Raw genomic sequence first — 9031 nt, forward strand, 5'->3', positions numbered from 1 at the left:
TAATTAATATTTTTAATTAATTATAAATCTTTGTATTCAGACGAAATTAATGAGGGGAACACGACCATCTTAACGAGCCGAACACCAGCTGTTCGCGAACACCAGGTGTCTTAACGAGCCGAACACCAGCTGTTCGCGAACACCGAGCCTTCTTTGACACTCCTAGAATTGGGTGCTATGTTTGTAATTTTCCTTTAAAAGGAGGGGCTTTTACATAATAATAAGAAAAAATAAATTGAAGATATTCAGGCTTTAATTATCGATTTGTTAAGGATTTTACACATGACTTTAGTGCAAATCCGAATAATTTGATGGATAATTTATTAATGTTATTTATAATATATTCAATAATTTAATATGTGAAATGCAATAATATTAAAAAATAAAATCTTATTTTTAAAAGTACACGAAGAGCACATCAATTAAAACGCCCAAAAGGGAATCCGATGCTGGACAGGATCGTCGCCAAAAAGTGTGCAGGACGCGAGATCTGGTAATATAACCTGATGATGCAATAAATAAACTTGCTACACGCTCAAGAATTTAGCTCTAAATCAACCTAAAAGCAGGAATCATTTTTTCAGATGCCAAAATTTTAAATTTTGATTAAATAAATTATTTCAAATGCTTATATTTTGAACTTAGCAAATATATAATTAATATGATGTAGTTTGATGGTATGAATGTAATAAGGCAAAAAATGCATAATTTTGACTTTATTTGGTCACTCGAGTCAACCAAAATAAGTTGGATTGGATCAACCCAATATATGGAATTCACCACTCTTTCGACAACTTGTGGCATGAATATAAGTGACGATGATGGGCCGCGGTTCATACTCAACAGGTCTATCAAGGTCATCATTGGACTGCTTTCATCAAGATAATTCTGAATTTGATTTCATTTTGAATCACAAGAAAAAAGGCTCCAATTGGTTTGGAGTTTGTTAATGAAATTTTGGAGATCAAAATTGCTTGAAGTCATTTTGTCCTTCATAGGTGACAAAACCAAAAGGCATGCATTACATTGCGCTCGAAAGAAGAACAATTCATCTCAAAATTGTGGTGTTTAATCATCAATTTATAATGACCCTGAATTTGTTCTATGTATTCTCAATATTATTTTGGCTATTCAGAGTCCAATCTACAAATTGTTATTAATGCTCATGTTCCTCTGCAAAACGAAAAATTCATGTGAAGACCCTAATATTCTCATCTTCACTACATGATAGCCAGTCATCCCTTTATTGGCAATATTAGACTTGCAGCCAATCTGCTGCTTGTCTCCATAAAAAAATGCAATTGCTAATCACTCTATGTTAATCATTGACCAAGACATTTGCTCTCTCTCATCAATATCATTTACCATTGTCACCCTTTACTAGCATCATTCACCATAGACCATAGTTGATCACTTAGGCAGTAGAGGTGAGTTGTAACCATGTTTGTAGGTTGTAGAGATCAGAGTCTAGAGCTATACAAGCTGTGAACGACATCTGTTGCAGCTGGTCATGTAGGCCGTATTAATGGGCTATAAGGAGAGAGCTTTAGAAGCTAGAGGAAAGTCATCATCTTTGGGGTACATTGTTACACAGTCTTTAGGAGGCATTGTTGCACTGTTTTCAATGGTGCATTGTTACACCGTATTTGAGAGCATCGTTACACCATATGTGGGGTTTGTTATTTTGTAGAATATCTCGTTACTTTGCAATGTATGTCTGAATTTCGCAGTGCACGTCGTGATTCCGTAAGGGATTTCATTACAACGAGCTAGGGGTGGCAGACAGTGGTTAATGATGGTCGACAGCAGCTGCGACTATAGGAGTGAGATATATTCGTCAGATATATGGTGCATAAGTGATGTTGGACTTTTGCTACTCCTCCAAACTTCAATCTTCTTCTAGCTCAATGCCTCCCCCCTTTCTTAAGAGGAAGGCGGTGCCCTATTTATAGAGTCTTGAAGAGGCCTCTCTGTAAAATAGGAAGGAATTCATACCACTCCATTAAATGGCCCATAGAGAATCCATCGATCAGACGATATTCGGTGAAAATTTGAGTGTCTTAATGATGTCAAAATTTAATAATCTTAGGCTTGTTGGATTTGTCTTGTCAAGTGCTTAATTTGACTATAAGCTTGAGTGTCTTAATGATGTCAAATATGGATTTATATAAAGACTGTTGAGTCTATTAACGAACATTTCTTTTAGCAAAACAAACGAGTTTTATTGAGTTCAATATGAGCAACTTGTTTGAAAAAATTAAAAGTTTATCAAAATTGTGAAGTCTAAAACCTATATTTTTAAATGATATTGTTTATAATTAAGATTTTATGATGCATAAATTGAGTGTTAATTGTATATTAAAAAATGATCTACACGGATCTCAAGATAATCTGGCGGTTCAAGATCAGGGGGCTAGAATGTCCTTTGTTCTTCTCTTTACTAAGGCTAAATATGTATCTTTTTTATACCCCTCCTATTTTCTAAAAATAGGAGGGTCATATGATGCACGGGAGAGTTTTGACTCCCCTCACTTGTAATGAACTGCTTTATGGAATAAGATGGGTCGGAGAGCCTCAGGGGCACGCCCTCCCCCCCCCCCCCCCCCCCCCCCCCCCCCCCCCCCCCCCAACTCTAACACACACACACACAGGGGAAGTCTTACTTCTTTCTCTCTTTCTTTCTTCCTTCCTCTCTCTCTCTTCATCTTTTTTTCCTTGATCCAATTTTCTATTCCTTTCGCACGGTTTACTGGGCATATTTGGATTCAACAACATAAATGATGCGTTGAGCGTGGATCGTGCCGACAACAAGAAGATGAGCAACATCAAGGACAAAACTCTTAAGAGAGACACTTCTAGCAAAAAAACACAATGGGAACTTGCATGGCAGTGAATTTCTTGTCGTCAACCAAACTTTTTTCTGTCACGCATAACTTATCATATGGACTCCCATTCCACCACAAGGAAGTTGAGGTCCATATCACTGAATTCATATCTATGCATCCTGCCAACCACCCATTGATCGACACCTTCATACCTCTGGTTGGCCACCTATTTCTTTTGACGACCTTGCCGACCGAACAACTCAGATCGTCGTCCACCCACCATCCAGCCAACAATATATCTTTGAGAAACTCCACGAGGGGTGCAAAAAATCAACAGCCGACAGCAATAAACTCCGCAAGGGGTGCAAGAAAATCCAACACCCCGCAAAGGGTGCAAAAAAATCTAACACTCGATGACGACATGCTCTGCGAGGGGCACAAAAAATCTAACACCTGGCAGCGACAAACTCTACACTCCAGAAAAAACTCCGTGAGGGGTGTAAAAAGTCTAACACTTGGAAGCGACAAGTTGTGCAAGAGGTGTCAAAAAATCTAACACATGACAGCGACAAGCTCCGCAAGGGGTACAAAAAATCTAACACCCGACAGCGTCAAACTCCGCACTTTAGTGACAAGCTCCATGATGGGTGTAAAAAATCTAACATCCGGCAGTGATAAGCTCCATGAGGGGTGCAAAAAATCTAACATTTGACAGCGACAAACTCTGTGAGGGGTAAAAAAAAAATCTAAACTTGGCAGCGTCAAGCTTCGTAAGGGGTACAAAAAATCTAACACCCGACAAAGACAAGCTCCGTGAGGGGAGCAAGAAATATAACACTCTGCAGTGATAAGTTCCACAAGAGATGTATAATAATCTAAAACCAGACAACAATAAGTTCTGCGAGATTTGCAAAAAAATCTAACACCCAACAGCAACAAGTTTTGCAATGGGTGCAAAAAATCTAACTCTCGGTAGTAACAAGCTCTGTGAGGGGTGAAAAAAAATCTAACACCCAACAACAATAAGCTTCACAAGTAGCTTTGCGAGGGGTGCAAAAAAAAATCTAACACCTGGAAGCAACAAGCTCCGAGAGGGGTGCGAAAAATATAACACCCGATAGCGACAAGCTCCACGAGGGGTACAAAAAATCTAATACCCGACAGCAATAAACTCTGAAAGTGGTGCATAACTTTAAAACTCCACCATGTGGCAAACAGCTCAAGGACATCACTCTAAGGTGAACTACTTTAAAACTCCAACCTGGGGCAAACAACTCCAGGACACCACTCCGGGGCAAACAACCGCTGGCCATCACTATGGGGTGAACAACTCTAGGACTCGACTCTGATGCGAGCAATTGTATAACTCTTCCCCATGACACACAAATGAACAAAGAACTTCAACAACTAATCTTCTCCTCTAACGGCTGACCTTTTCCTCCAACCAGACACCGGAATCTGACGACACCCTCTGCAGAAAAACTCCATAAAGACAAATCTAACATATAACAATAAAAATCGAGTGTGAAAAGTGCCTAGCAGGTAATATCATCAACAAATTATGTGTTCAATATTTACTTGATTAATAAATTTTGTTGTTCTTATTGCAGCTGATGCTATCAAGAAGCAAAAAAATCAGAGAACTTAATATGTATACTCAATAATGGTCTGCACGAATCTCAGGACAATATAACGGTCCAAGATTAGAGGTCTAGAAAGTCATTTTTCTTCTCTTTAAAGCAATGCTAAATATATAATTTTTTATTTTTTTATTTTATTTACCCCTCTTATCTTCTATAAATAGGAGGGTCATATGATGTATGAAAAACCTTTGACTTCCCTCACTTGTAATGAACTGTTTCATAGAATAGAATGGTCCGAGGGCCCCGGATACACCCCATTCTCCCCAACCACCACCACACCTCCCCTCCTGACAGCAACAACGTTCGTGAGGGATGCAAAAAAAATCTAACACCCGGCAGCGACAAGTTGCATGAGTAGCTCCGTGAGAGTTGCAAAAAAAATCTAACACCCAGCAACAACAAACGTCGTGAAATGTGCAAAAAATATAACACTCAACAGCAAAGAACTCCGGGAGAGATACAAAAAATCTAACACCTGTCAGTGACAAACTCAACAAGGAGGGCTGAACACTAAGACTCCACCACTGGGCAAACAACTCTAGGACATCTCTAGAGCGAACTAATTTAAGACTCCAACCCGGGGCAAACAGCTCCAAGACACCACTCCGGGGCAAACAACTCCATGACATAACTCCGGGGCAAACGACCCTAGGACTCGACTCCGAGGCGAGCAATTCTAGAACTCTTCCCCAGGACAGACAAACAAACAAAGAACTTCAACGACCGATCATCTCCTCTGACGGCCGACCTTTTCCTCCGACCGGCCACCAGAATCCGACGACACCCTCTACAGAAAAAACTCCATAAAGATAAATCTAGCAAATAATAATAAGATACCATAACTGAGCGCGAAAAGTGCCTAGTAGGGAGTATCATTAACAAATTATGAGTTCAAGATTTGCTTGATTTATAAATTTTCTTGTTTTTATTGCGGATGTCACTATCAAGGAGCAAGAAAATCAGAAAACTTGATATGTATACTCAAAAATGATCTGCACGAATCTCAAGGCAATCTAACGGTCCAAGATCACGGGACTAGAATGTCATTTGTTCTTCTATTTAAAGCAATGCTAAATATGTAATTTTTTTATTCAAATGATCACGATTGTCCTCTAATCAAATCGAGTCGCGAATGACTTATCGATCGCCTCAGTTCATTTGAAATATTTAGAGCAAACATAGAATGTCATTTGTTCTTCTATTTAAAGCAATGCTAGATATGTAATTTTTTTAATCAAATGATCAGGATTGTCCTCTAATCAAATCAAGTCGCGAATGACTTATCAATCGCCTCTGTTCATTTGAAATATTTAGAGCAAACACCAAGACTGTAAGGAGAAAAACTAGCATCTAAGCAACATAAGGGTATATAATAACTGCAATTTATTGAAAGAAAACTATAACAATGATAAAAAAGTAAACTTCAAGAAATAGTTCATAAACAAAAACATCTGGCAATGAATTAGTACAAGGAGAACTAGCTGGAAGAACAATTCTTAATAAACCATAGAAAGATTTTCATTCATACCACTCCATTCTTATGTATTTACATATCTAACACCAAAAATTCATTTGTTACATACATGCCACTTATGCATGAAAAGCGTATTTCGCACTCTTAAAGTTAAAATAGTGATATTTTTATGTGAAATGAAAATTTTGAGTGATATAAATGTGAAAAAAGAAAGCTTAAGTTTAGGTATGTAAATAACACACCCCTAACATACCCTAAACAAACAAACAAAAAACTAAACTTGATTTTATTCAAAGTCCATGATTTTCATGTAATTTAACATCATAATATTATTTTTATATACTTAAATAATTCACATATCACTTTTAAACTTTCCAAGCAAGCCAACAGAAGACGACAGGAAAGCACTAATGAAAGCTTCCTTCCTCTTTAAGACGCATTATTACTCCGAAGCTCACACGCCATAAATCCCAAGTTGTTTGAACGCTCATTGCTACCCAACAAAAACTAGAAAACTTGAACCACACATAAACGTAAGGCTGTCAAAAAAAATTCTTTGTTCGCGAACAGCTCTTGTTCTGCTCGTTAAGTAGCTCGTGTTCGGTTTGTTCGTTAAGTATGCCAGCCGAACACGAACAAAATTTTATTTCTCGAATTATAAACGAGCCGAACACGAATAGCTCTTCGTTCGCTCGTGTTCGGCTCGTTTTAACTCGAAATAAAAAAATTTATATAACTTTTTATATAACAATATATTGCATATATTATTTATATAATAATATATTATATATATTTATGTCTAAATTTAAATCATAACACCTAATGTGACAATGTGGTTTGTCTTCTTTTATATATGTTTAATCTAGGTTCGAATCTCACACATTACATCTATTTTTTTCAATTCAAGTTTAACGAGTCAATTTCAAGCCGAACACGAACACGAATATTTAAATTGAGTCAAACACGAACACACTGTTGACGAGCCGATTTTGAATATGAGCCGATTTCGAACACGAGCTATTTCGAACGAGCCGAACATGAGCCAAGCCTCAGATCGCTCAAGACCGCCCAGAGGGAATCCACTGCTCAATAGTATCGTCACCAATGGAAAGCAGAGCTTGTCCAACTCGATTAAATGTCTGATCAGATATATTAATACTTCTACTAATATGTAAGAACTTGTATTATTAAGTAACTCATAATGTAAAATTTTTCATTAATTGATATAATATTATATTAATATCAAATATATAATAAAATTATATATATATATATATATATATATATATATATACGAGCTATCATCGAGATTAATATTAAATATTTAATAAGTTATTTATTGAACAACAAATAAGTTTGTTAGTAAATATAGATGACCAAGTTCAATTGTGTTCATGTTTAATTCATTTAGCCTTCAAACTTTTAAAAAATATTTAAGTTTAATTATTTACTAATTTAAATAAATGATTGAATCATAATCAAACCGAGTTCGAGTTGTTCACCAAGTATATTGGTTCATTTACAACTCTTATCGCAAGTGATACAAAAGATCTTTTCATATTTTTAAGAACTCAAGCGAACTTATTATCATATGATCTCAAAAATGTGTAAAGCGACAAGGGGAAGCAAAGATTTCCCAAGTCCATTAAGCATTTGGTTGGGTATTATACCACTGAAAAAGCAAAAAAAAAAAGTATTGCTATAAGCTTAAGATTTAACCCTTAAGTCAACCTAAACACACATAATTTTTTCAGATTCAAAATCTTTAAAATTAGATTAAATACTTCAAAACTTATTTTAAAGGCTTTGTGGATTTTGATTTTAGCAAACTTATGATTAATATGATGTAAATTGATGAGATGAATAATTTTGATTTTATTTAACCCCATGAGTCAACCAAAATAAATTGGATTGGCTCCACCTAATCTAAGGAATTCACCACTCTTTTGTGACAACTTGTGGCATTCATATAAGTGGTGATGACAGCGTGCGGTTCAAACTCAACATATCAAGATCAACAGCTCTCATCAAGATAAACCCGAGTTTGCTTTTATTTTACATCACCAAAAAAAAGCTCCAATGTGCTTGATTTGAGTTGGCTAATGAAAGTTTAGAGATTAAAATTGTTCGAAGCCATTGTCTTCTATAGGAGACAAAACCAAGAGACATGTATTACATTACCCTAAAAAAGCACACTGTTTTATCATCAATTTATAATGGTCCCGGTTTGTTTCATGCATTCTTAATATTATTATGGCCATTAAGAGCCCAATCTATAAATTGTTCCCAATGCTCATGACCCTCAGCAAAGTAAGAAATTCATGTGAAGGTCCTATTATTCCCATCACAGCAAATCATCCACTTTATTGGCAATATTACACTTACAACACCAACATTTGACCATAGATGCCACTTAACTCCACAAAAAACCAATGTTTGCAAATGTCATTCGTTGTCAATATTAACCAATATTTGCAAATGTCACTCGTCAATATTATCGACCAAGCCTTTTGCCCTCTCACAAATATCATTTAGCATCATCACTCTTTACTACCATTATCTCAAAGATATTTTCCTCCCAACTAAATTCTAAAATTTGCAGCCAAACTCTTTAGACTACTTTTTGCATATAAGTACTCAACATATGCAATTTGTTTAGTTTTTAGCAAGAGCTCGACCCTCGTGTAAATTGCCACAATTTTTAATCACTGTTTCCATACATTTTGAAGAAGTGCAAGGAGTGTAAATCCGATCAGATTGTCTTAAAAGTGGCTTCTTAACACAACATTAGGAAAAAAAATATTATATGCAGATGATTCATACAAATAGATGAAACTCAAAATCTACACTCCTAATCCGCACGTAATATTGCATTGTGTAGAACATTATAATGTTAAATTGGGCTGTGACCCCAACAATCTCTCTCCGCTACAAAATTAAAAACTGGAGCATACAAGACTAGGGGTGTAAACGAACCGAACACGAACACACACGAACGAACAAAGCTTGTGTTCGTGTTCGGTTCGTTTAAAATTTAATTTGTTTGAAATAAGCTCGTGTTCGTTTCTTAACGAACGAGCTGAACACGA

Source organism: Phalaenopsis equestris, unplaced genomic scaffold (genome assembly GCF_001263595.1).
Source record: "Phalaenopsis equestris unplaced genomic scaffold, ASM126359v1 Scaffold000021, whole genome shotgun sequence".
NCBI classification, from domain to species: Eukaryota; Viridiplantae; Streptophyta; class Magnoliopsida; order Asparagales; family Orchidaceae; genus Phalaenopsis; species Phalaenopsis equestris.